The following is a 24891-nucleotide window of genomic DNA, read 5'->3' on the forward strand; positions in this document are numbered from 1 at the left end:
CTGGAAAACTAACAAAGTAGAGCGGACCGCGGTGCAGCAGAGCTCTGCCTAAACCCCGTTCGCAGCCCGCTTTCCCGCCACATCCTCCTCCTCCTCCCCCCTCAGGCTCCCTCAGAGGCGACGCCTCGCAGACCCGCGTCCCCGGCCCGGCTGGGCGTCACGGCCAGAGCCGCTCCTGAGGAGCCGGGCGGGCGGCCCGACCCCCGCTGCCGCCCTGGGACCCCCCCCCCCCCCCCTCCTCCTCCTCCTCCTCCTCCTCCTCCTCCTCCTCCTCCTCCTCCTCATCGTCCTCCTCCTCCTCATCATCATCATCGTCCTCCTCATCATCCTCCTCAGCCGGCGGCGGCCTCGCTGCGGGCCCGCCCCCGCCCCTTCCTCCGCGGCGGCGCGTCACCGAGGCGGCGGCGGGAGGATTGGCCGGCGGAGCCGGCAGAGCGGGGGCTCGCTCCTCCTCCCCTCTCCCCCCCCGCTCGCTCCCTCAGCCATTTTAGCGGCCGGTACAGCCGCCGGCCCCGTTCTCCGCCGGCAGCGCCGGGACGAGGCGGCGGGGTGAGGTGAGTGCGCGTAACGGCCGGGGAGGCGGCGATGGGTCGGGACGGGACGGGACGAGACGAGACAGGTTCCCCTCGTTGCCCCCCCCCCACCACCCCCCCGGCAGCGTCTGGCATGAGGTGAGGGGCGGGAGGGAGGGTCGCCCTGCCCGCGGGGAAGGGATCGGGGCGCCGGGCGGGCTCTCCCCGCCGGAGCGTCCTCCGCCCCGCGCCGGCGGTGGGACCGCCCAGGCGGGCAGCAGCCTGGGCGGAGGCAGCCGGGTCAGCTGAGGGAAGGAGCCGCCGGGGGGGGGGGGGGGTGACGTGGGGTCAGATCCCTCCCAGACTCCCTGGAGCCGCGGGCATGGGTCCCGGGGGGCTGGGGGGGGGTGCCCGGGCTCGGCACCCCGGTGCCGGGAGGGGGAGCGCGGTAGACCCCGGGGCAGGAGCTGGCACCGGCCCCTGCGCGGGAGCAGGTGGCGGGCACTGGAACGACCGCCTGGCAGTGCGGAGTTGGGGGGGGGGGCCGTGGGGGGGTGTGGGTGTGTGTGTACTCGGGCTGGCTACCCAGAATAAACCTGCGCGGGAGCGTCCGATCTCTGCAGTAAGGCTCCTCCCGGTGCCGGGGTGCTCCCCGAGCATCTTTCCGTCCGTCGCTCCCTTCCCCGCGAGCTGGCCTCTGTCGCGGCTCTCGGGGCAGTGCCGCCTCCCCCCCCCCGCCTTGTTCCCCGTCTTTTTCTGTGGCTGCGTGGCTGATGGCCGGCAGCAGGATCCTCTGCTCCCTCGCCTGCCTCTTGCCCGGCTGAGCGGTCCCGGAGGAAGGGCTGCTCGCTCCCCGCTCCTTGCTGTGCCTTCGCAGCATCCCTGACTTGCTCCTCGGCGCTTTCCCGGGGAGCCGGCGGGTTTCGTGGGCCTGCCCGAGACATCCACAGTGCCATCTCCTCCCTCGGAGCCCCCCCCGCCCCCTCCTTCTAGATGCAGAAAAGGAGGTTGGGCTCAGGATATGGTCTGATGCTGATGTAGCACACGCAGGAACCCAGGAAAGCGTGATTCGTTGCTCAACACTACGCACAGGGCATGTTTTTCGATTTCACGTCATAAGAGCACCTGTTAAAAGTAAAGCAAGCAGCCGGTCGAGTATTTTTGTTGTCCCGTTCCCCTGAGATGAGTTTCGCTTTGCGGTGTTCTGAAATGTCTTGGTACGCTTTGTGGATTTTTGGATGCTGATTTGCAAAGCGAGCGTGTGCGTGTGCTGCATGCCTCCCCCGCCCCAGGAGGAGAGTGGACAGACACCCCACGGGCCAAGGACAGTGGGCTGCACAGACCTCCCCTTATCTACTGCCGCTGTTTTACCTAATGCTTTAATGAAATAATTACAGCAACCTTTGAACTATTTTGTACTATAACACCTTTTTTTCTAACATAATTGTTTCATATTCGATTTTTTTTTTTTCCCAGTGAGGATGCTCAATAAATATAGATGGAGGTTGTCGAGAAATTTGGTGTAAATTAAGGATTGTTTCTTATAAAGTAAATGGGCAGCTGTCGTCCCTGATGGTTGTAAAAGATGATTATCAGGTTAAAGATAATATCTGTCCTTACTCGGTTGCTCTTTTCATCTTGGACTGTTGTAGCATAAAAATACGAATATGACACGCTTTGTCATTTCCTATTACAGACAACCTTGCATTTATAGCCTTGCCAATTTGAAGTGCAAAAATTAGCAAATAAAGTTACAAATAGGAATTTGAAACATAGGATTTTTTTTTTTACTTTTAATTAAGTTCTACTTTTTCAATCTTTGGGATTTGTCATCTCAGACTAATTGCAATGATGAAAGACATGGGTGGTTTGGTTTTTTTCCTAAGATGTGAAAATCTTACATTTTAAACAAATAAATCTCCAAACCAATCTTTTCTCCCAAACAAGAGACAGAATTAGCAATGTTCCACAGTTTCAGAAAGATTGGTTTCATTTTCTTTCTTCTGTTCTTCATGCATGGATGCAAAGTTTGTGTTTTAATACAGATCTACAGAAGCCTTAAATATTTCCACATAAAAGCTATTTTAGAAATTATTTAATGTATTCTTAACTTGCCTCTCATTTCTTTGTATTTGCCAGTTCCCCTTCATTGTTGTTTAAACTACAGAACTGTATAAACTTGAAACAGACAAGACAACCCCCCCCCCCGCCCCCCAAGAACCCCACTGTGGTAAGGTTTCATGATGTGTTAATTATTTGGGTATTTGCATCTCGTGTAAACTTTACTTATGTATTACCTTTAATGCTATTTGTAACATATACTGTGCAAACAAGTGACAGTGTTGCCTGTTGTCTGCTGATTGAATAATCTAACACTTACCAGCAGCTATAAATTTTCAGCATAATAAATTACCAGTGTTCAGTGGATGACACATCCTTCTAACATGAGGATTATGCTTCAGCCCTTTTATAAAACTGGAGAAACCACTGTTGAACAAATCACTAAGGCAAGGCATTAGATACAGATACATTCCAAGTGATGTAAAGATACATATCTAGTAAAATAGATGCAGCCTATTACACTGTTTTATATGAAGTTAATACCCAAATGAAATATTAAACAGTAGCCTGAGCCAAGTAAACATGCCAAATCTGTTGAAGTTAATGATTAATAGAGTTAGGTAGTTAATATGACAGATGAATGAGTGCTTGTTTATAAGAAAACTGTTCTGAATAAGGAATTGGTTAAGCTAAAAAAAGAGTTGGAGTTAATTATTAAGGGAAATCTTCATTGTATACGCAACTAAGCTTGTGGTCACTGTGCTTCAGGACATGTATTTTCTCAGGAGAGAAGGAAGTTTCGTTGAAGGAGGGAAGCAATTTCCTGAGAAAATTTATAGGTTTTTTCCATTTGTTCATATATTAGATTGTTATTTACATGGTGCGATGTCTTCCACCCTTTTTGTGGAAGGCACATCTCAAAAGTTGGCTATGCTGTTTAATTTTCCTGCATTCTACAGCAGCTAGAGAGTGACTGCTTTGGTGTTCATCTTTGTTCCAAAGTTACCTCCTCTTCTCCCTGTAACTGGGATTGCTCTGTCACATCTTCGTTTGGAAGGTGCTTAGTGGAATTGGTTAGCTGTACAGAAGGGCCCAAGGGAAAGCGTAAGAATTTCTCCTCTGCTAGTAGAGCTATGCTTCATGGTGGATAGGAATTATTAATACTTTGCTATTGCTTTTCTTTTGTTTCCTTGTTTTTTTCGGTTGGGGGTGGGGGAGGGAAATCAGGATTGCCCATAATCTGCTGATACTCTTAGTAGCTATATGTTTCCTCAAAATCTTGAACCCTGTAGACAGGCACATAAAAATGAAAGCTGAACACAGTGCTGGTTATTTCTTTTGTGGCCACTCACTCGCAGAGTAACTTGTATTGCACTGAAAGTAAAACACACACTGGAAGTGGTGTGACAGGTTTCTGTGATGACCGATGGTGGACGTGAAGCCTGCCAGCGCCAAGGCCCTCTCTCACAGATTGCTGTTTGTGGTCTGAGTGGCGGACGGGGAGAACCTTGCCTTAATCCTGGATATGCTGGAGCTGCGAGAAGTTTTCACTTGTTCTATACGGACGTGAACTAAAAGACAGTATATGGAATGAGACTTGTGCTTGCAAAGAGGAGGATCTTCTGGCCAGTTGCCAGAATCGCTTGGGAGATGTGGTTTCAGTTTTCTTTTCTGCAGGAGGTACCTAGTGTGATCTGCATTGAGCCACTTGGCCAGAGATCAACAAAAATAACTGGACAGAACTTAAACTACAGCAGGTCTGCTTTCCCTGCCCCACTTCTTAGGGCTATCAGTGCCTACCTAATACTTCATATAAAGTGTACTTGTAATCAAGATACGGCTTTAATCATGTGCCAGATGTGCGTAACATTATTTATCTGACCAAGTGCATGATACAGAGGTTAGGAATGAGTGGTGGGGGTGGAAATTCCTTCTGCTGCTGTTGTTGTTGTTGCCCTAGGTAGGAAGCCTTTCAACTCTTCAGGCGACCATGCTAATTTTGACCTGTGCTGCCATAGCTCATAGTAGCTTTTGAGTCAGGACTAAACTTGGTGCCGGCTTGAACTTGATCTTCTGCAGAGGTTAGATATGAGGAGTGTGTGTGAGCGAGGCATGTTGGTAGAATTGGCTGGAGAGTTATTTTACATTTTAAGATGATCCCAAATATAGTAGAAAACTCGGAAGGCACATTGAACCATTTTTCAGTAAGGAAATAAATAGCACAGGCAGTCTTGGGAAATAGAGCAGGAACAGAACAAGTAAGGAAAGGTGATTGTGGGCACGGGGCTGGGAGGGGTGGGAAATGTTTTCCTTTAGCCAACATGTTGCCAGAATGTCAATTTGTATAAGGGCTGATTTTTAAAGTTTGTGTATGTGAGTTGCTTATAGTGGAAGTGAGGTTGGAGCTAATGCTACCACATCAAAAAGTCAGCATGCATTTTATTTGCTTTGCCTTTAGATTCATAGCTGTGTAATGTGAAGGACGTAAGGAATTGTTTCCCTCTTTCTTTGCTTCAGATAGAGCTAAGCACTTGGACTTTCCATTGAAATCAAAGAGTACTTTTCACCTCAGTAAAGTGTTTTGTAAGGAGTCGTAGATATTGAGAAAATATCTTTTTTTTTTTCCTCCTGTATTTAAATTTTGCATGTTTTTGTAGTACAGTTAATGCCAAATGGATGGATATTGTGCAGTTGGGAGTTCACTGGGCTTCAAGGTGTGATATCTTTATCTCCAAGGTAGAGATAAAGTGATCCACCAATTATCACAGATGTAAAAGTCTCGGATTTAAAGTGATCCAAGGTAGATCCTTGGTTATCACTTTAAATCCGAGACTCTTAAGTCTGTTACACTTGAATACCACTGTTGTTCAGTGAGGACAAAACTAACGAACTAGGATTTCCTTCAATATATATTGATGTGACTATTGATTCTCTAGAGTATGTTACTGCTTCATCAGTTGAGCATCTTCTTCTAAAAGCATACTTGTAGCTTGCCTATTAGGCAATAGATTTATATTTCTTCTTTAATTCTTATTATAAACTCATTGGTCTGTCAATAGCAGCTGTTAAGTGTCAAAAACCAGAGCAGAATACCTGTGTGCCCATCTGTTTTACTTTAAACTGCGTGATGATGCTGCAGCTCATCTCATGATTTTTGCTCATCACTTCTGTTAGTGTGCAGGGAGAATGCCCGTATTTCCATACACTGATAATCGGGAATGTTTTATAGCATAAGTGTATAATGGCAGTTAGAATATTGATGTATATATCAATTAAAAAAAAAATTATGTATGCTTGAAAGCCTCTGAAATTAGAAACAAGTTGACATGACAAGGACAGACTTAAAATAGCACACTACATTCTAGTACTTGTACTCTTAAAATTTGCACTAATTAAAGAGACTTTAAAATTATTATTTTAATAACTCTGAAGTGGCATTCTGTTATAACTCTCTTTGCTATAGAAAATAAGATTGTAAGTAATACCAAGACAGTTACAGAAATGCTTGTGTTCAGAGGATTTCATTTAAAAAATATTTAAATTTATAATAAATGTATAATTTATTTTTAAAATATCTGTTAATGACACGTTTAGCCTACCCCATTGCGCTTTTGTTGTAGTATAAGCATGGCCAACATGGAAAACATTTTTCTTAACATCTAGCTAATGGTTGTGTTTTGCAAAATTACTTGTTAGATCTGTATAGCAGACCTGGCTTTTTTTATTTGGCTTTTTTTAAGCTATTTTACGATACTGTGCAACCCATTTTAAAGTGAAAATAGTACAGTGTACTCTGATCCTTGTTCTACTTGGCTAGGTGCTTTACCTAACTGTGTAGCATTTTAAATTTAAATAATGCTTAATAAATGTGACTTGCGTTCTAGGAAACACAACAGCAGATTCAAGTAACATGAAAGGATGATTACTGTTTTTTTCCTAAACCACTGTTCTACGTGCTATAAGATACAAGATGTGCATTCTGAACCGCATCTTCACTGAGGTTTTCCTCTGTATGTGCAGTTACTCAGTTTCAACTATAGTTACTGCAGTTAGATATCTAGTTTATAAAACTGCTTGTTTGTGTGTTTGCTGTGTAACTTTAGAAAAGTAACTTGAGTAGTAGTAGTCCCTTTAGCTAAGATTCTTACTGAATATTGTTCTTCCATGGCAGTCCACAAGCATGCCACGTGTGCAAGGCTTGTGAGCAGTAATGCTCATGTGCGCACCAGTGTGTGGTCTGACATCGCTGGGCTCCTGCGCTTGGGGTTATCAGGGACTGAGCACTCCAAAACACTTTCATTTCCATGCTGAAATTTTTGACCCTTAAACAACGCACCTCAAAACAAATGTCAAGCTTGCAAGAGCTGCTGCTTATTTAACATGTTTCCTCCCATTCCCACATAGGTGTATTTTTAGACATGCCTCTGCCCACCAGACCCTTTGCACTTCTTAACTGTTACATCCCTTACATGCCATCAACTCAGCTCCATGGTTAGAAATGGAGAGTAGTCCATAAAAAAAATAACTGAATAACTGTTCTCCTTGGTAAGTGACCCTTAAGCCTTTTTAAGAGCCTTGTTTGCACAAATCCTCCTCATAGGAGTAAAAAATATTGGCACAGAGAGGAACTGAATAAATCATAATTTTAAGTATGTGATACCACAAAGAGAAATTTTGTTCAGTGTCGGTGGTTGTTGTAAGTGTGGGTTTTTTTGTATTTCCCTATTCAGTTTCTTGGAAAAGAAATATAAAACAAATAAATGGTTTCTGCAGAGCACACGTGTGTCCTAAGGCTGCTCTTCCATGGGTGCCAGAAAATCTTTGTTACGTGTCACAGCAAGAACAGACTTAACACCTGTGTTCAGTTTTCTTTAACAGTCTGCTCGTGCAAATGCATTTTTCTTACTGTCCCTCAGTTGCTCAAATGTTTTTACAGACAGAAACACTGCCGTACTGATATATCTGATCGCTTTTTCTGGGATTATTTTTTCCCGACTTGCCCATTTATTGCTGTGGAACCCAAAGGCCCCCAGCTACAGTATGGCCGGAGGGGCTGACAGCTCCTAACAGGAGTCGGCCGTTGGCACTGGAGAGAGCCCACTGTTCTTCATTCATTCCTATCTCTACCCTCCACAGCATCAATGGATGCACCTGTTGATTCCTGTCCTTGAATTTTTTGTTAGCTGCTCTGCTATAACATATGAACTATGCTCCTTGGTTCAGGATAACATGTACTGATGAGCCTGAAACTCAAGTCAACCTCTTGCTGGTCTTTTAAAGGGAAAGCTAAAGGTATGCTGTGTTTCTGGAAACTGAGCAACTGAGTTGCTCGCTCTACATCCAGCTTACTCAGGTCAATAGCAAGCTTCACATACAAGAGTATTTGCTAAAATAAAAGCTTCCCCCAAATAAAAATCATTTATTTTTGTGTTCATGTAATGATTGCTCACCTGGCTACAGGTCTGATTTGATATATGAAATAAGTTACTATTTTGTAAATTTTGTTATGTGTGTTTCTGTACACTACGAGCCACCTGTACAACTCGAACCAAAAAGTCTACTAAGAAAGTTGTGTTTACAGAAACATGAATACTCATTATTTGCAGTCTAATCTAATGCTCTGCACCGTCAGTTCTCACACTCGGTGAAATATGAAGAGCACTCACCGCCAGGTTAGGCTACAGATGAGCAGGTACTACAAAACATTTGACCTAACTTCACACAATGTTGCAGTTCACAATTCTGCACATCTTTATGGCAGGTGGCACATACAGCTGAATGAGTCTTTTCACATTTAAATGAGTGCTGCCATCAGTGTTCTGTTGAGTTTGTAGGGTTGAGTGAAGCTAGTGGTAAGATTACAAGGAGCCTGTATTGTGATACTTGCTGGTAAGGGGATGCAGGTATCTTGCTGAAAAAAATTAGCAAATTGATGTAACCGGCCAGATTTACTGATACACTTCACATATTGCTTAAGTAATCTGTCAGGTACTTAGTTGTTTCCTCTCTAGTAGTTATACATGCAATAATTTTTTAAAAGATAGTGCGTTCAGTTTACCTGAAGTATATGGTAAGTAGAATACACAGTGAGTCATTCTCAACAAATGTTTTGTCTCAGAAGCTAGAGGAGTTGAGCAGCCTATGAAATGTCACTACTTCAAATATGCTAGTTAAGTCTGAGGAGCTGGAAACTGCATATCACTGCATGCTGATGATGTTGGCTCATAGCAAAAACCCAAAAACTTATGAATGAGGACATTTGTTTCATAGCTTAAACTGTCACCTCAGTAGTCAGCTGCTGTTTTGTGTACCATACAGCCACTTTGGATTAGGACGATTACTAACTCCTGACCTTCAATAAAGAACAAATTATGCATATTAAAGTATTTTGGAATACATAAGATTAATCTGTAATAAGATTTTAATAAGACATTTCAGCGTTTGGGAATGGGGTTTGGGGTGGGGGTTTTTTGGCTTTCAATAAAGAGAAAAGTGGGTTAGCTATCACGCTACAGCTTCTGCTTGCTTTTTTCCTAATACTGCACTTCCACGGACACACTAAGCTTGCAAAAGCTGCAGCCGGTACTCACTCGCTCTGGCTCCTGGCAAAAGGGAAGGGACAGACTGGGACAGCAAAAAATGGGTGGAGGCTACTTCTTTCAGCAGTAGCTTCCTTTTATGCTTGTGGCTCCATTTTACGCTTGTTTAAAGTGCTTACAAAGCTACAGTGTAAAGGTGCAAGTAATTCCGTGTCAGCTGAACTAAACCGAGGTTGTCGCTTCCTCCCTTGGACTGGCACTTGTGTGACTGAATAGGGAGCTACGTCGGACAACTGCCTTGACTTAAAGGTTATGTATAATTGGCTGCCTGCAAAATTTGCAGCCCAAGGGAACAGTCAAAGTGGGATCACAGCAGTCCAGATTTGGGTTGAGTTGGCTGCTGTGAACCTAAACTTGAAGACTCTGATAGAGAACCAGCAGGTTTGTTGCACTGTTTTCACTTCTCTGTCGGAGTCTCCATTACACTGAGGTCACTTTATGTCAATTCAATAAAGTAATTTGCTCAAGTTGCGTTATATCCTAAAATTTGCTTTGACTACTAACCTCTCTAACCTCTTTTCTGTCGTTAATATGGCACTTTTGGTTTTGTTTGGGGTTTTTTGCACAATGAAAACATACGTACTAAAAGAATCACGGTACTATATAGGTAAGGTAAGGTGTAGTTTTACAACAGTATTTTCTATAGCTTTGCATGTTACATAGAAGAATTGAGACAGTAAATCTGCAGCTAGTGGTAATCACAGAATTATAGAGTGGTTTGGGTTGGAAGAGACCTTAAAGATCATGTAGTTCCAACTCCCCTGCCACGGGCAGGGACACCTTCCACCAGACTAGGTTGCTCAAAGCCCCATCCAACCTGGCCTTGAACACTCCCAGGGATGGGGCATCCACAACCTCTCTGGGCAACCTGTTCCAGTGCCTCACCACCCTCACAGTAAATGTCAAGTAACAGCAAAGTGATACAGCAATAGAAAGGAAAAATGAAAAAGATGCAAGAGATCCTGGTTTGTGGTGCCTGTGGTCTTTTTGCACCAGATGCAGAAGTAGGAAGTGAGGATGGAGTAGTTTGTCTGTCCATAGTAGCACATTAGTTTGTCATTTTGCATATTACTTTCCATGAAGACACCTGTATGTACAGCTGATTCATACTGTGTATTTACATAGTATAATTTAATACTGAATTTAAGATAGCCTTGGTTTTGTGCCTTTGTTAGATGTGTTTAATTTTCATTATGAAAATGGATTCTCCGTTTATTTCATAAGCATGCAAATAATTTTGCATTTTTATGAGTGCCTCTGAACAACTTGGTCAAAAGTGCTTTCATTATGAAATGTATCACCGCAGGGAAGAGGAATAAGTGGAAGGTGAAACTAAGCTTGCTATTCTTCAATAAAAAGCAGGGTGAGAAAATGGGAGTTGGAACAGGGATCGGAGCGAGATTATGCCTTAGAAAACCATGGAGACCATCCTGCTTGTATCAGTATGCTACTTTTTGCCATTCTGGGATTGTCAGTGCTCAGTCTGGCTTGTTTATGGATTATACATCATCCTTGCTGTTCAAGTTCATATAAGAGAAGCTGTATAGGTATTTCAGTATTTCCCTGAAGCTTCATCTTTCAGGCATATTTTTCTTACATGCCTTTAAATAACAATACCCATGCAGTGTACATTGCAGTTCCATAAAACTTGACTGAAAAAGAGAGCATGCTAAACAGTCTGGCAATTTTAGTCTAATGTAACTGAAGATAAAAACTTGTTCTAGCCTTGAGCTGAGTTCAGGTTATTTGAACGCTCAAAGATGATTCGATGAATGATAATCATATATGCAGAAATAAGTATAAGACTCTTTCCAGATCACATTACCTAATGAAAAAGATCAGACGGCGACCAGCCTTGTAGTCTTTCTCTCCTCGTTCCCCAATGTAAAAATACTGCAGTTATTCAGGTATAACCTACATCCATTTAAAAAGTTAGTGTTGTTTGGAAAATAATCCTCATTTAACGTGGACCCAATTGGTCTGAACTGCAGTGGGGAGAGAGATGACCAAGCAGTGGCCGTGAGCAGAGGCAGGAGGGTTAATGGAAGGAGGAGCAGGGCTTTAGGGAAACCTTCTCTGGGTTACCTGTATGTGCAGGTCTCTTCCATTGCAGTTGGATCATAATTTCTGGAATATATGCATGAAAATAAGATACAAACATAGCTTGTGTGTATGCTAGTACTACTTTATACCTAAAGGATGAGATTTTAGGACCACACCAACTGTTCTAAGGCTTGTTTTCCTCCCTTTCTGAGTCGTAGTCTGTGCGCAGACGTTGGATGCAAATGTAAAGGGGGTGTGTGTGATTTTATTCTCTGAAAGGCCATAGTGGATAAGGTTTCTGTTGGCTGTTTCTCTGAGGTAATTTGTAGGTGTTCCTCAGACAGACAAAACAGTTTAATAAATTTATTATGTATTACCTCTTAGTTCGTAAGTTTACCTTTCCTTCAAAAGCTGAAAATGAAAAATATTTCCGTAACTTGGATAGCATTAAGTAGATTGATCTTTAAGAAAGGTAAGCTTTAAAGTTGAGGCTATTAAAAGTAGTCTAATGTCATAATGCTGATTTTAACCAAGAGTACATTTTAAAACTTTTTATCAGGCACAGTGTTTGCTAGCCTGTTATCTCATTCAAGCATCTGAAGGCACTCGGAACGTGGCATTTAGGTGAGAATTGAGAATGCTAATGGAAAGAGTTTCTAGTGATATGCCCTGACCTGAAGTAAAAGTACATGATCAGCCTGTTCCATGTTTTCAAGTAGCAGGTAGTATTCTGCAGTTGTACAAATGGTATCAACAACAAACAGCTGACAAAGCTCATATTACCAATCTGGGAAAATGGTGGATTGAATAGTCTGTTTATATATGCTTATAACCTAAGAGATGCCTAGAATTTTCACTATTTAATGTTTTTCTTTTTTAGATTTTTCGTGAATTTGTTGGCCTACTTACCTAGAAACATTTGAATTGCGGTTGCATCAAAGGTAAAGAGTGACTTGGGTTTTTGTGTGCTAGGAAGCAGTAAGATTGACAATAACTAGGGAGTGGGCACTTAAATAACCCTTACTAAAACCTTCCAACAGGGAACTTTCTTCTACCATCACTATAATGATCAGTCCAAATAGTGATAGACTTGGAGTGGGGACTGTGTATTTTTAAGCTGAAAATGGAAACATTTTCTGACAAGGTTAGCTTTCTGAGTATCACTTTATTTGTTAACAAATTAAATTCTATCTTTTTTTATTATTAACCATGAATTGCTGTTGTGATACACAGTGTCATACTAAGGATTTTTCTGGCCCTTTTTCAGAGCAAAAAAGTTCCTAAAAATAAGTTGAAAGAATGGTCAACAGCGTCAGTTTCCTCTTCATGCTTCCTTCAAAATGTGTTAAGTCTGACCACTTTACTGTCTGTTTAGTCTAGTGCTGTACAAACAGTTTCTTTCTTCTGCAGTTTCTGCTGTGACTCCTGCTTTATTCATATTAAAGGTGATCTAGTTACCTAAATATCAAGTCATGCCATCAAGCCGCTTGAGTTTTAACTGTGTGGTTTGCTCCAAATACTCACGCACGGTTTTTTTTTTGTCTTCTGAGCCCGCAGGGATCGAACAAATTCCTTTCAGGAAGCTCTGTGGCTGTGCTAGTGCACAGCTGTCCTGTGGTAGGACGTTTTGCGGAGGGGTAGGACATATTAGCACAGGCACAATCATGTGATAATATGGTTATGCACCTCCTCGGCCAGAGCCAGCTTGCTCTGTGCTATCTCCGCTTCGAGCTCAGGCTTTGAGCATGTGATGTTGTGATCCAGTCCTGTGTAAGTATGTCCTCTGCCTTTTTGCAAAAGCTACTTGGATTTTTGGACTAAGGACATCAAAAGCTGCCTGCCTCTGAAATTATACACCTTAAACAAGCATATTGGTGTCTGTAAATAAGATGTGTGACAAATGTGCATGCACGTGTATTAGGGGGTGGTAAAATTCAAAACCTCGCTGTTTAAAACTGTCTTGGAGGTCTTTTTTTTCCTCCTTTTTTTTTTAAACTTCTTTTCTCTAAGAATCATGCTAGTTTCTACCTCGTTCTCCTATCTTAGTATGAATATTTATGTTTGGACTACTTTTGCATTGTTTTCCTGTTTTGATGGTGTTACACTGCTCAGATTGAACAAAATATTGTTTAGAGCTGTTAAATCTAAAAACCTGGATGTGCACTTTGCCTTGTAGGAGAAAATGTACTGAAATTTGCTTGGTCATCTCACTTCCTCTTTGAAGTGCAGATAAAAATCAAAGAACTGTTATGATATAGTAAGTCGGTAAGATTGCCTTCCCTGGTAGAAAATGCCATCACCGGTATTATCTCCCTTGCTGATGGGTAAAATCCCCAACTTCTCTGACTAAATCAGTATATGCTGCATTGTTTTATTATCCACGTACAACCTGTCCCCAGTCTATACCTCTGGATCTTCCTTATAAAAATTAATACTTGAATTGCCAAATAATGTTATTATAAGAAATGCACCCTAAAGATATCTCAGTCTATCATAAAGTACATGAAAGTAGTGGAAAGCAAGTTGACTCACAAAAAGTTTAAAGTGAGCAAAAAGTTGCAGTACAAAGTCCTGTCTTAGGTAAATCTTTATCTGGAAATTCCAGGTGTGGATCTAGAGATGATAGATGTCTGGAAATGAATCTAGGTATATTTGGCTGGAAAGAGATAGGATAGGTTCACCATGAACCAAGCAATAGACTGTGCTAAAATTTTGCATTAAGACCACAATAAAATTCAGTTCCTTGAACATACAAAAGTCATCATCGCTTTTTCACTGGAAAATACTGTGATTGTGCAAAAGATTAAAATATGCTTGCTCCCAATACTCCTAATTTTTATTGACTCTCAAACCATCTTCCTCTGCAGCTTAACTCGTTACACAATGAAAATGAAAAATAGAGATGACTCATGCTTGAAATCTCAGGGGCTACCATCTCAAATGACCGTGGGTGGGAACAGTTTTCTTGAACTTGTATTTTTTAAGTGCACACCCAGTCATCTGTATATCAGAACATCTGCAGAGAGAGAATTTCTTCAAATTGCAAATAAGAAAGCCTAATTCTTTTTGCTTAGTCACAAAAAAAGGGAGGAATTTGCATTTGGATGTGAGCTCCTAAAAGAAAAGGGAAAGGATATTTCCCAACTCTGGTGTTCTTCTTGTTGACTGTCCTTACAGAACTTTGAAAAACCTGTAAGAACTTTAGAAAAAACCTCCCCATCCCCCAGTACACTTCTTGGTAGGCAAAAGAGTGCTAATGTAGTACATAAGAAGGAACATTTACTTCTCCCCCCCGCCCCCCCCCTCCTTTTTTTAAGTATGTAATTAATTTCACTACCTAAATTATGACCAATGTCTGAGAAGAAAGCAACCTAATGCCACTGATGAGAGATGATGGAGTTTTTTAAAAGCAATAAAGGTAAATACAAAATTGGTAGCAGAATTTCTTGTCAAAATGAAAGCCAAAGAGACAGGTTTTCTGAAGTAATATGAAATTATATTTAGAACTTTAGTCTGTTAAGTTACACAACAGTCACTGTTGGCAACACACTTAAAAAGGAGTATATAATCTGTCAGGGTAACTACAGTAAAAGAGAGAAGCTGTTGTAGTCCATTATTGTGTCTGGATTTCAGTAGGATGCAGGAGGTTAATGTTACTGGACTCCCTCAATAGAGCATTAAGAGGGATTATGATGATCTCTGTCATTACATTGCATGTTTGGCTGCCAGACTGGACTTGTGTTCATGCACTTTAACGTTTTACTGTTTGAGTTGCTCCTTTCACAGAAAGGTTATTACAGAGCAACGCTGCTAGACTTCAGGAAATTTATAAATAAAGGAAGAAGGTTTTAATGACTGGCTCTCCTGTGTTCATGTTACTAAGCTTCTGTCAGATGAATCTATTAGCTGAATCCTATTTAAAAAACAATGATTCAGTGTTTACTTTTTCCTAACTGTTTTTTCATATGTAGTAATAGATACATGTTACTATTTTATTTTATATTGGGAAATGCCATTAATGCTAATGTGTCATCACAAGAGTACACACAGTTCCTCCTAGGTCATGCTGTGCAGATGTTTGGTAACATGCCAGATTTAAGGCCAGGAAATAAGTGTTAATATTTAATCTATGTAGCTAGGGTAATGTCAATGAATTTTTGCCTTGTTGAATAAAACATCATTAACATTTGTCCAACCCTAATAGCATGACTTGATCAGAGCCTGAACTTGAATGCATGCACTCCAGGAATTGGTGAAGCAGTTGTATCCAACAGGCATATTAAGTGTTAAGACATTGTCTCTGGGTAAATTTTGAAAAACTTTTATCCAGGGAGATTATTTCCTGTATTCCTTCATCTTTACTTGCGAAACAAAAAGCGCTTTATGTCCTAATTTCCTTATGCTGTGAAAGGATGCTTGTTGAAATGATTATCATAAGCCTAGGATAATAACATAAGAGGGGAGATGAGCACCCTAATTCTTAAACAACCTGTTGTCCATGCATATGTTCCTAATACTGACAATAGGTTGAAAACAGGTAAAAATGAATGCTCAATAGACGCAGGGAAGCACCTAGCAATTAGAAGCAAAACATTAGCTAGAAATACAAATGTAACTTATGTATCTGCAGTACCCTCCATCACACATTCATTAACATTACAGAAACAGGAATATTACATCTGACTTTGAAGACTGTAAAACACTGTACATCAGTTATTTACTTTTATTGCACCCTGAAAATGCAGGGAAATCTGAGTTCTTAACTTTTCTGTTAGGAAAACAGCTTCTGTTAAGAAACCCAGCTTTGACTAAGTTCCTGCTTTATGTCAGCTGTGTTCCAATTAGGAGACAGAAGCAAAATCTGGACTATCAGTTCTTTGCTGAGTGAGATGAAATGGTGGCATAGTTTAAGAAGTTACCTGAAAGAAGTAACTTATGTGTTACTAGTCGCTTTCAGTGCAAAGTAAAACTGCTCGACTTAAAACACCACAGAACATGATGCCAGTTTTCAGATGCCTGTATTCCACACAGAAAAAAATGGAGGGAACGTCTTCAAGTTCAGTGTGAAGTCTCACTTGAGCTTTTGCATTGTTTTACTTCTCCCTTTTCTAGCTGAACTGTCTTTTTTTTGGCCTCTAATAGGTATCTGCAATCACATTTTCAGGTTAGAAGCACCCTTAAAAATGAAAATTTTAAACATAATCTGGTTATAAAAATTAGGTTTAAATGCTTCTTTGTAGTTATATATTATGCTAGAGACCGCACAAGCAGTCCATGATGCAGACCTACACAGAACAGTCTGGATGTTCAGTACTCTTTATTTATTTATTTTTTATTTAACCTGCTTCATTTGTAATGCTTAAAAATAAAACAACGATAAAGAGAGGAATTGATCTCCAGTCTGTACTTTCAAACTGATACAGTGTAGGTGAATGCAAAGCTGTTCTGTTGTAATATGCTCCAAAACCACAGGTGCAACAACAAGCTTTGGAATTTCTCTGAAGTTGCCTAAAATAAGAGAATGTTTTCAAAAAGCTTGAACTTACCTAGTCTGTATTTAAAGGAGGCATGATTTTCATGCAGGGAAGCAAATGACAGATCTTGTATGAAATGAATGAAATGTATGAAACTGGTTTTAGTATAAATTGTATGTATTAGGGGATTATTTGACTTGGGGTATCAAAGTTTGCAGGCAAGAAAAACATTATGGAAGGTGTGGCAAATAGGGCTTTATATTCGTAGGTCTTAAACTGATTTGATCTTCTAGACTGTATAATTCAAGAACCTTAGAAGAGGGCACTACTTTCTATTTTTGCAAAGGCGTTTACTACTGAGAAAGAAGCAGAAAATTAAAAGACGATGATAACTTAAATCTCACTAGTTGGATCGTCAGAGCCATGTCAGTCATAATCTTCCCCTTGCAAAATGGTTGCGTAGCTAAACACAGAACTAGTCAGTCTACCCGTTTTGTATTACACACGGGAAGAAAGAGATTATCAATTCTTACTAGACTGTTTACATAGCTTTTGCTGGAGGACTTCCATGGCCACGTAGCCTCTAAAACTTGTCCTTGATCATGCTGCTTGTCTTTTCATGTGCTTGTTTTAAAAAGTGGGTGGAAACAGAATGATCACATCTCTCTGCTGTTGAAACATTGGAATAAGAGTAACATTTGCCATAAAGCCTGATGAGATTGGGGTGTATGTTGAGGGGATCAGGCTGAAGTAAATAACTTCTTTATTAGTATAGAATATGCATTTTCCTTGTGAATTTTTGTGTCCTTTAGTCCAAGTGTATTTGGTAGATGTTGGAGGAGTTTTGAGGTACTATCAGTATTTTTCAGTTATAGATTCTCTCCTTTTCCATCTTCTTCTGAAATACTGTCTGTCCAAGCCACCAGTTACCTTACCTCAGTAACTAAAATGCCAATGAAACAAAGGGATGCCTCTCACTTACTTCCTTTTACTACAAAAAAGCGTTGAAACAGCCAAGTTTGCTATTAGTTATAGTGACTGCTAGCATTCACAATACTGTAACATAAATTGGATTGACTTGAAATCTTGTGTGCCATAGGCTATTTGTCAGATCACAGCATAACCAGTACAGATTGAGTACGGGCTTGTGAGAGAGGAAGCATTGGAGTGAATGAGCCTTAGGTATTTACAGTGCAGATTCTGGATAGAATTTAATGAGGCAAAAGTAATGGAGGTGGGTCTAGAGGAAATACTTTTCCAGTTCAGTGTATTCTCAGGGGACAGTTTTCAGTTGTGGAATCTTGCCTTGGCCTTTTATGTTTTCTGCCTTTGGGGCACACAAACAGCTCTTACACTTTCACCAAATATTTGCTTGCCCTTATGTTACAAGATTAGGGGAGAGAGTTTCACACCAGTCTGTCAGATAATTGAGAAATACTGAGTAAGCATGGTTGGTCTGGTTTCCACTACAATAGTTGTTGCAGCAATAGATGTATGACACTTGACACTTACAAGTTGATTTTTTTTTTTGTTCTGATTGACATTAAGTGCATCTATGTTCTGAGGCGGTAAAACAGAAGTAGTAAATATAAAGGACAAAAATAAGATTTTTTTTCTGAAACCAAAAATAAATCTGATCTTTGTTTAGTAGCTAAGTAAAACATTGTATTAACTACTTTTTAAACAGCAGCAAGAGAAACAAGATTTCCTAAGGCTACTTGTGTTTTTGCTATTTCAAAGAGCACGTATATATTTAAACAGGGACCCTCGACTTATATCAGGATCCACTATATCTGACTTTCCCCTCTCCCTGTTTGTTGGGACATAGGTACTAGTATTTATGCTGTACAGAAATAGTAAGAGCTCTTGAAAACTCTCAGGCTTTGAGCTACTGTTGCATTGATAGAGCACAGAAGTACTGCTGAAACTTGCTGGCGTTTGATTAAATTACCTCTGGAGTTTTCATTGCCCTTTGACGTAAAAAATTGTGCAAGAGGAAAATATGTAGAAATCGGCCTGCGAGAAAGGAACAAAAATCGGACCTCACGTACTGTTTTTTTAATACCGTGAGTAACTTGGATTAATATTGGCAGCTTGTTTTCATAAAAAACACTGACATGATGTAAAACCTGAATCATTTCCCTTAGTTTTAATTATTTAAATCTTTCTAACCCCAAAAGAGTTGTAATTAGCCACAAGATTCTTCTAACTCTTACTGCTATTTAATTAGCCTTCTCAGCTGTAGAAATGTTCTCTCATTCTTGTGTGTGACAGGTTTAAATCTGGAAAAACAAAATTTGGAGAGAGCCTGGTAGTATGCATTTAAGCTTGCTGCATCTTCCTGGCAATGTGGTATTTCTCAGTCTTTCTGTAATTTCTTTTTGAAATCCTAGGCTCTTTCAGTTCTAGTACTGGAACAAATTCAGGCTATCTAGATACTGACTGAATTCCCTTCCAAAAACTGACTGTAACTAATAACCGATGTACTTATTCAGGTCAGCTCAGGTTTTTTTCACTGTTTAGAACCAACTTTCCACTTAAAAATTATGAATGCTTACTGTGGTTTCCAAAATGTTTAGACCTGCCGGAATGCTAGAGAAATTCCAGAAATAGTTGTTACTTATTCATACTGGATTCTTTTGGAAGATTTCAGAACTTCCTGAAAGGAGTCAACCCTGAGTACTTACGCTAAAGCCAGAATTGTGTCTCCATTTGAAGTTGGCAAGAACTCCATTGCAGGGCAACCAGGATTTTCTCCGCTGGTGTCTTTAAACTAAACAACTTCTTGCTTTGCAGATTCCAGGTTTTCTTCACAAACTAGAATACTACCCTTTTCCTCTCTAATGTCATCTTTATTACTAGAAGACTTCCCTAACACAATGAAAAAACATTTCAAAAGTTGCAATTAATGTTTGAAGTAGATAGAAAAAGAAGTGTGTTTTCTTCTAATCATGCTGTTACTTGGTAAATTGGACCCTGGGCAAGCTTTTTAACACAAGAGGGAGGACCATAAACACTGTTATTCATATACGTTCAATATTAAACCTTTACAGTGTTTTCGCCTTGGGCTAATTAAAGCCTTTTCTAGCAAAGATAATAATTTGCTGCCTTATTAAAATTAAACTGCATAGGATAAAATTTCTAGCTACAGGTACTTCTTTAGGGTTTGAGTTACACTTAGAAATTCTAGTAGTGTGTGCAAATGCTGGATAAGTTGATCCTGCTCTGTTTGAGTAGTTAAATGTAGAGAAGATTAGGGCATTTCCTCTGCTGTGAATAGTTGCTTCCAGAGGCATAAACCCTCTCCCCATTCCCCACGCACACTTTTGCTCTTACTTAGTCCCATAAGCTTTTGTGACTATTTAAAAGCTGTTTTTCTATATTAAAAAAAGAATAGTTGCCAGTCGTTTCTTAGATTTTCAGTTAAATTCATGAAAAACTACGAAGAGAAGAGTGTCTTCTGTTCTAGAATCTGTGTTCGGATTTCAGACTTTGTTCCGTGGCCCTGGCTGCAGGACAAGAATAGTGTGTTGGATTTTATCTGTCTTTGAAGCTTTTAATTGAAGATCTCAAAGTCAGATTATACTCAAAGAACAGCTCTTCCATCTGTGGCAGTCCATAAAATACAGTGTCAGTGCTTGTGTGAGCATTTGCATCAGTTATTTGTTTTCTACAGTAAGCTCAGACTATAGAATTTTTGTAAACACCCAGCATATAATAGTAATAAGGAAAACGTTACCTCATGAGTGAGGTTTCTAACATGAACACTGTAACATATCATTGGCAATGATAAATGAACTGTAGTCCGGAGAGTTACCATTTCAGAATTGCTAGAAGCTTATTCACCTGAGGAAAATCCTTCAGAGATGCTGAAACGCACAGCTATCTAGGAGAGAAACTACACCTATTTTTGTTGGGTTTGGTTTTTTTCTTAGACTGTAGTCATGCCTGACACACATTGATTGCTGTTGCTGGGAACTTGTGTTTCCTACATCAAGAACTGGAAGCTCTGCTGTTTCCAAAATAGATAGATAGATAAGCATCTAAATAGGCTGGTTACATTGCACAATTAAGAGAAATAATTAACTTTGTAAATCAATATAAAATATTACATATTCTAAATATTCTAGTATTACATAACGGTTTTATTTTGATACAGTGAAATTTTTAATGAGTGCTACATTTTCTTTCATTTGTGAGGAAAGAGGAATTTTACTGAACATAACAGTTATACTTTAGTAATACATAGTTGGCTTGCCTTGAAGGTATCCTTGGTGGTGCATCGATGTGAACGTTGCATCTTATCCTTTCTCTTAAAGTCCAATTAAACTTAAATAAGAGATTGAAGGCATAAGGTGTAATTTGAATAGCTAAATTTGGCTTCTAACCAAATGGAATTGGGATGGAGGTACTTTTGCAAGTTCAGTATGTCAGTTTGTTTTGCATTCTATTTAAAATACGGTAAAAATTTATTTGGCATAAGTTTGGGATCATCCCGTTACGGATCAAAATCTTATACAGCCACATGCAAATGCAGTAACACTAAAAACATTATTGTTGCACCTCTTATTTCATATTTCAAGAGAAAAAGGTTGTAGGTGAATTTTGTAAGGGATGTTTAACACAGCTTCAGTCTGTAAAAAATGGTACCTTGACAGAAATTTTAGACTTACGGGGAGGGCTAATAAAATATAACTAGGTTAAACATCAGTTAAAAGCTTTCTGTATATAAAACCAAGTAGTCCAAGAGAACAATTATGCAGTAGACTTTTTGAAGCCATATCTGTATAGTTACATATAGGCATCTTTTTTTTTCACTGGTCATGGGACCTACATAACCATGCTTTTGTTCTGTAAACTGTCCTCTTACCTCAATACCCAAACTCTACTTCATGTTCCTTATGACTTTTTTGGGCACTTTATGGTACAGATAATGCTGAGTTAATGTTTCTGCTGTTACTCATCCATCACAAATGATAAAGGTCTTGTTGCTTCTGCCCTGAGACAGAAAAATGGACCATATAGAATCTGAAAGTCTCTTTCTTGCCCCCCTTTTTTTTTTTAATTAAATTAAGCTTCTGTTCATAGCTTTATTCAGAACATGTTTAAACGGGGGGGGGGGGGGGTCCTTAAAAATTAAACTCCTTTTGGGTACCTTCGTCTTTATCTGTATGCTGTAGTTAGCAAGCTTAGTCTTTTCCAATAATATCATTGCTCTCCTCTTGTATGGGTAGTGTGTGCCACCTTTGTCAAAATTCACGGGCTATTCTTCTTCAGGAGCATTAGGATAGAAATTCTAAAGATTCTTCCTTTCTGCAAGGCAGAAAAATTCCCAACCTCTAATAGTTTCTGTTTTTCTGTTTTCATACAGATCTAATCATCACTGAAAACTCACTCATTGCTGTCAGATACCTTGTAAGTATACCTATGGGTGTGTATATGTGTGTGTGTGTGTGTGTGTGTGTGTGTCAGTTTTTTATATGAATATGTTCAAAGGAAAAGGCCAAGTCTGTCTTTTTGGGACAGTAAGTTTTTCTAACTGATGTCTTTAAGAATTACAGCTGATTTTTGTCAAGATAGAAACAGTTTAAATTACCACAAATGTGTACAAATTAAGTTATCTGTTTTTATAAACACTTTTTAAAGTATTTCAAATGAATCTGAAATTTCAAAGTGAAAGAAATGCAACCTTTAACTTTTGCTAATGTGAACATTAGCTTAACCGGCTGCAAGTGTACAAAGTGTGTTTGTACATGCACTTAAAATTCAAATGTTAAAAGTGATTTCAACAGCGTGCCAGTTTTAGGAAAACATTCTTTCCCATTAAGACCTTTTTATCATTACTTTATTATTTCAGGCAGTACTTTGAAACATTCTGATGAGGTTTTTTAGCATGTTAGAAAGTTGTTCCAGTAAACTGTAAAAGTTCTCAAGGTAGTGTTCAACAGTGAGTTGAGTTTGTTGCTTAGTCAGCTTGAAGATCATCTCACATATAAACCCACACATTTCATGCATGTAGAAAGGATTATTAGATGACATCAGTAGGATGTAATTTTTCAAACACAGTCCTCTTCACACACAGTCCTACAATCCATTCTGCAACCTAGTTCAGTTTTAAAGACTTAGTATTGATAATCAGTAATAAAATGTGAATTGGATATTGTGAAATACCTGTTTGAATCATGACAGTACTGTTACAAGTCATCATGTTATTTGCATCTCATCAGTGCTTAGATGACAAGAGGAGCAGGTCCCCACCATCTTAGATATGGTAAAAAAAGGGACAGCTCTTACGCCAGAGACTTCAGTTCAATTCACTATTGCCCAGATGCAATAAGAGGGAGTGGAAAATAGCAGTGGAAAGATGAGATAATTGCAATAAGTATATATTAATAGATACAATTAGTCAATATAGATTTCATTAGAAAGTAGTAAGCAAATCAATGTGTGGAAGTATGATCTTCAGTTCTTTGTATCTGCTGTAATAATAACATGTACACAGAAAATACTCTGAAAATTTTGTGGTTGTTCAGTGTTATACAAGAACTAAATAGGTGAAATACAAAATTAATGTACAGGAGATTAAATTGAATGGAAAAGTTAAAGTAAATGTCTTTTTACAGTAGTGGTCAGTCCAGAACATTGGCTAAAGAATTTAAGTAAATATGAGCCCATTCCTCTCCTCCCTTTCTAAATTAGTCAGTTCTCAATTATTAGCGAGTAGTTTTTTTAACCAGTAGGACTACTTCTGAAAAAGCTACTACTCAGCCTGAATAAAAGCTATAGTACTGTCTCAGTATATGAAATTGTTTGCGTTAGTCCAACAAGTCTGCTTTTTATCCAAGTCATTGTGTCTGGTCATATGCTTTTTGTTGGAAGGTGAAGAGCAGTGGGAGTTCTCCATGGGGTTTATTTTAACATCTAGCATTGTGTCTAATCTTGGGCATGCCCTGAAGTTTTCTTACTGTAGTCTTAGCACTGTGGCTGGCTTTTGTTTTAAATACAAGCTCAACTGCTGCTTTTGGAGCACTGAATTAACTGGAATGAAAATATCATACAAGATTTGTACTATAAACCAGTAAACCTTCATTTTAGAGAACTGGAGCTTAGGGAAGTAAAATGATATCTCTTCTGCTGAGGTTTGACTATTTCCTGAGCAGTTGATGATGATGAGGTTAACTACAGCGGAATAAGCATATATGTTTTGAAAAGAATGTAGCATTCCTTTTTTATAAAAAGAAATATGCAGAATAGTCTTTTTTCTGAACAAGTCTGAGCTTAGTTTATTACATTATACTATCATTCAATAGTAATTTTATTCTCTAGATCTAATTAAAAAAACTAACATGGTGATCATGTTATTTTAAGCACCTGCAGATCTCTTAATCTTACATTACATTAAATGCTGTTGATATCAGCTACAACACAACTGCCGATGTTGGAATTCTTATTAAAAAACCCATTGATAGATTTCTGTTACGCTGTTAGTAGCAGTCGTCTGACTGCTACTACCCTGAAATGTTAATTGTAGCCTCCCTCATCACCTGAGGGTGGCAAATATGTTAACAAAGATACATTTTGAGGTGTGTCCACGTTCTTTTAATTCTTGATGGAGCCCTGGAAGTTCTCCTATTCTCATCTGTTCTGTTTATTGGATTCTGTCCATGAAAGACTGGGCTTTGCAATAAGCTAGTCAGCGTTACTCACTCCCTTGGGTGTCTGAGGTACTGCTCTTTTGTTAGTGTACCTTTGCCTCTTATTTTTACTCCTTAATGAGGAGAGATTTCTGATATGGAGACAAAATTTTGCCAAATTGTGCTTTATTTTAAATTGGGTTAAATTGGTCAAATTGGATTCCATTTTCCATACCTGGAGTTCCGAAATGCATATATTGAAGTATTTTTTTGGAGGGGGAAAAACAAATCTGTATAATGCCTTTCCAAGAGCCTGACACTCATAGTTGAAAAGCAAAAGATAAAAAATTCCGTTGCTGGGGCAAAGTTAATAAGGCAGTTTTGGAATATTATATAGTTTTTAGATGACTACATGTAGACTCTTCAGGACCTTGTATCAAGATACTTTTTAATCTGTATATAAATTGATATAATCTGAAAAGCAGTAAAGAGATCTACTGTATCTTTTCTCTGTAGTACAAATATTTAGGTGGAAAACAACTGTTGACCTTTCCCATAATTACGCAAT

General features: G+C 39.5%; 1 protein-coding gene across 9 annotated transcripts in view; it reads left to right on the top strand.

The window, feature by feature from the left end:
* The first annotated feature begins 436 nt into the window (after positions 1–436).
* The window catches only part of ACSL4 (acyl-CoA synthetase long chain family member 4), a 41989-nt gene continuing 17534 nt past the window's right edge, over positions 437–24891 (top strand). For 3 of the 9 annotated variants that reach the window (XM_052813292.1, XM_052813295.1, XM_052813298.1), the window contains exons 1-3: positions 437–554; positions 2652–2742; positions 22061–22104. The gene's annotated coding sequence lies outside the window, so the exon portion shown is untranslated. Of the gene's footprint in view, positions 555–2651; positions 2743–12095; positions 12157–22060; positions 22105–24891 lie in introns of all 9 variants that reach the window. The other 6 variants (XM_052813297.1, XM_052813301.1, XM_052813296.1 and 3 more) reach the window with 4 other exon arrangements.

This window comes from Harpia harpyja, chromosome 18, assembly GCF_026419915.1.
Source record: "Harpia harpyja isolate bHarHar1 chromosome 18, bHarHar1 primary haplotype, whole genome shotgun sequence".
NCBI classification, from domain to species: Eukaryota; Metazoa; Chordata; class Aves; order Accipitriformes; family Accipitridae; genus Harpia; species Harpia harpyja.